The sequence below is a fragment of the Bos javanicus genome, chromosome 15 (assembly GCF_032452875.1).
Source record: "Bos javanicus breed banteng chromosome 15, ARS-OSU_banteng_1.0, whole genome shotgun sequence".
NCBI classification, from domain to species: Eukaryota; Metazoa; Chordata; class Mammalia; order Artiodactyla; family Bovidae; genus Bos; species Bos javanicus.
This window is the reverse complement of record NC_083882.1, coordinates 47,785,707-47,790,293: the sequence shown is the minus strand read 5'-3', so window position 1 is coordinate 47,790,293 and position 4,587 is coordinate 47,785,707.

Below are 4,587 nucleotides of genomic sequence, written 5' to 3'. Positions count from 1 at the left end.
CAGTGGTCATGTATGGATGTGAGAGTTGGACTATAAAGAAAGCTGAACGCTGAAGAATTGATTCTTTTGAACTGTGGTGTTGGATAAGACTCTTGAGGGTCCTTTGGACTGCAAGGACATCCAACCAGTCCATCTTAAAGGGCATCAGTTCTAGGTGCTCATTGGAGGGACTGATGTTGAAACTGAAACGCCAATACTTTGGCCACCTGATGTGAAGAGCTGACTCATTTGAAAAGACCCTGATGCTGGGAAAGATTGAGGGAAGGAGGAGAGGGGACGACAGAGGATGAGATGGTTGGATGGCATCACCGACTCGATGGACACGGGTTTGGGTAGACTCCAGGAGTTGGTGATGGACAGGGAGGCCTGGCATGCTGCAGTTCATGGGGTCGCAAAGAGTCGGACACGACTGAGCAACTGAACTGAACTGAACTATGCCAGAAATGTAAAACAAAGAGACAACAATCAAAAAAAGAGGTGCATTAGGGCAAGGTATCCAGAAAGTCCTGGTAAAGGACTTCACGCTTTTAAAAGGGTATCAAGTTAGGTGTCAGTGTAGGAAGATAACTCTAAGTGCATTATTCAAGGAAGTGATAGCTTTCAGATGAGTTTTACCATGTGTAATGCGTACTAACCTAGACCATGTTAAATACTGACTCACACTGAATGACATGCATTTGAGCAAAGAACTGACAATTTTTTATGTATATCATAAAAAAGTCACTTTGGCTGATGAATAGTGATGAGGACAGACAATATGAGACCATTAACAGTGTCAAGAAAAGCAATGGGAAAACCATTCTTGGAATCCATGTAGAAGTCTCTATGGGATGGGACCTAATTGAAGAGAGTGCTATAGAATTTTCTGATACTTTGTGAGAGAAAACCAGAGATAAAGGGTAGCTTTATAAAGATGGATTCCACTGCAAAATGACTTCTTTGAGACAAATGATCTGAGAGCTAGAGGGACAACTTTGTTAACTTGGGAAAGATTAAGCACTGGATTCTAAGTGTGGTAGAAGAGAAAGTTCAGTGTATAGAGGAGTGGGAAGGATTTGCCATATGTCTGGGTTCCCAAGGTTTTTGAATACTAAGAACACATGGCACCTTCCCATTGACCTGATCCAGGGAACAGAGCAAATTTCAAAGATGTTCACTCATGTCTTAATAGGACTTCCATTTATTTTTGAGACACTTTCATTTTTCTTGTCAAAACTGTGTAGATACAGAAGGCCATTGTGCAGACAATCACAATATAATGAGTTAAGGAAAAGTGAGACCTAGTTCGCCCTTATCCTATTGTAAAGACTTCTACATGGTACCATCTCCAAAGGGAGCCTACATTTTATCTGTCTGCCTTGTCTTAGTTGTGTGTGTCTTAGTTGAGGAGTACTTTAATGAAGTAATCCTTCTTCAATGATAGAATTAAAAAACAATAAAAGGAAAATAATTACATGAATTAGTTTTTTAGAATTGTCACAAAAAATAAATACTATAAGCTGGGCGGCTTAAATAAAATTTATAGTCTCACAATTCTGGATACTAGAAATACAAGAACAAAGGTGTTGATGTGTTGATTCTTTTTCAGGGCTGTGAGGGAAGAATCTATTACATGCTTCTCTGCTAGCTTCTGACAGCTGCTGGCTGTCATTGGCATTTCTTGGTTGTACCGGCATCAACCTGATTTCTGCTTTTTATTCATACACCATTCTCTATGTGTCCATATCTTTCTATGTCAAAATTCTTATTTCTTCTAATAGGGACACTGTTATGATGGGTTAGTGAAGTCGCTCATTCGTGTCTGACTCTTTGTGATCCCATGGACTGTAGTCTACCAGGCTTCTCTGTCCATGGTATTTTCCAGGCAAGAGTACTGGAGTGGGTTGCCATTCCCTTCTCCAGGGGATCTTCCTGACCCAGGGATCGAACCCAGGTCTCCTGCATTGCAGGCAGATGCTTTACCCTCTGAGCCACCAGGGAAGCCCACTCAATTATTACTTCATTTAAACTTGATATTTTTATTCTGCAAAGTTGCTTCTTCCAAATAAAATTACACTCACAGAAATCAGTCAGACAGAGGAGAAATATTGTATGATAACTCTTATATGTCGAAATCCAAAAAGAAATGATACAAATGAACTTGCATACAAAACAGAAAAAGACTCACAGACTTAGATGACAAACTTATAGTTGCTGGGGTGAAGGGATAGTTAGGGAGTTTTGGAAGGTCATGTACACATTGCAATATTCAAAATGGATAACCAACAAAGATCTGTTGTATAGCACATGGAACTCTACTCAATGTTATGTGCTAGCGTAAATGTGGGAAGGTTTGGGGAGAATGGATACATGTGAATGTATGGCTGAGTCCCTTTGCTGTTCTCCTGAAACCATCATAGCATTGTTAATGGCTATACCTCAATATAAAATAAAAAGTTTCTTAAAAATAAAGTTACACTCACATATATTGGCAGTTAGGACTTCAACATCTTTTGGGAGAACACAGTTCAGCCCATGACCTATGACAGCACTCAGTGTGTGTGAAATGAAATACTAGTTGATGAAAATAAAGGTGAAAACCTAATAAGAAAGGTCTGGAGAGATAGTAAAGCATTGTATTCCTGTGTGTGATGCAATTTCAGTAACTGAAGCTATATCACTGAGCAAAAGCAGTGCCTTATTTTGCATGGATTACCTTTTTGGAGGAAGAGGTAAATATCTAAAGGAAGATTTTATATATTGTACAATAAAAATAAGAAAAATACAGTGAATGTATAGTAAGTGATATTAAGGGCAATTTTGCTATAGACAAGTTACAGTGTCTCCTTCTGATAAGAAAACATGTAAAGGAAAATTTAATGAAATGTAAGTATGAGTTCAAGCTGGTTTTAGAAAAGGCAGAGGAACCAGAGATCAAATTGCCAACATCCGCTGGATCATGGAAAAAGCAAGAGAATTCCAGAAAAACATCTATTTCTGCTTTATTGACTATGCCAAAGCCTTTGACTGTGTGGATCACAATCAACTGTGGACAATTCTGAAAGAGATGGGAATACCAGATCATCTGACCTGCCTCTTGAGAAACCTGTATGCAGGTCAGGAAGCAACAGTTAGAACTGGACATGGAACAACAGACTGGTTCCAAATAGGAAAAGGAGTTCATCAAGGCTGTATATTGTCACCCTGCTTATTTAACTTCTATGAGAGTACATCATGAGAAACGCTGGGCTGGAAGAAGCACAAGCTGGAATCAAGATTGCCAGATGAAATATCAAGAACCTCAGATATGCAGATGACACCACCATTATGGCAGAAGGTGAAGAGGAACCAAAAAGCCTCTTGATGAAAGTGAAAGAGGAGAGTGAAAAAGTTGGCTTAAAACTCAACATTCCGAAAACTAAGATCATGGCATCTGGTGGAAAATAGATGGGGAAACAGTGGAAACAGTGCCAGACTTTGTTTTCTGGGGCTCCAAAATCACTGCAGATGGTGATTGCAGCCATGAAATTAAAAGATGCTTATTCCTTAGAAGGAAAGTTATGACCAACCTAGATAGCATATTGAAAAGCAGAGACATTACTTTGCCAACAAAGGTCCATCTAGTCAAGGCTGTGGTTTTTCCAGTAGTCATGTATGGATATGAGAGTTGGACTGTGAAGAAAGCTCAGCGCCAAATTGATGCTTTTGAACTATAGTGTTGGAGAAGACTCTTGAGGGTCCTTTGGACTGCAAGGAGATCCAACCAGTCCATTCTAAAGATCAGTCCTGGGTGTTCATTGGAAGGACTGATGTTGAAGCTGAAACTCCAATACTTTGGCCACCTCATGCGAATAGTTGACTCATTGGAAAAGACTCTGGTGCTGGGAGGGATTGGGGGCAGGAGGAGAAGGGGACGACAGAGGATGAGATGGCTGGATGGCATCACCAACTCAATGGACATGAGTTTGAGTAAACTCTGGGAGTTGGTGATGGAGGCCTGGCATGCTGTGATTCATGGGGTCACAAAGAGTCGGACATGACTGAGTGACTGAACTGAACTGAATTGAAGTATGAGTTATTTTGACATCATGGGTGGATTACTCTATGCAGAGGTAATCTGCGAGCCACAGTGGGCTCTGTGGATGTGCTTTGGCCATGGGGAAAAAGAGCAGGCTAAAAAACAATATGCCAAGTGAAAGAACCCAGACTGCAAAGATCATGTATTAAGGTTTTCATTTTTATGAATTGATCAAAAAGGAAATCTATAAAAATGTGAAAAAGATCGGTGATCTTCTAAGGCTCATGTCAGAATGAAGATGACTGTTATAGTATTAGATTTGTTTTCAAGTGATGGAAATGCTCCAAATTTGCTTGTGGGTCAGAGACGTAGCCATGTGGAAAACTATCTTTCTCTCTCTCTCCTTCAATCTACAACCATTAAAACATTCACAGCTCAACAAAGGGCCCTCCATCCAACACAGTGTGACACTGAAGAATTCTGAGCATGAAAGATGGATGGCCTGGAACGCACAGTAGGTGGAACCAAGGGAACGGTGGGGATGGGGCCTGAGATCCCAGGCTTCTGACCATGGAAGCTGAGCCCATTGC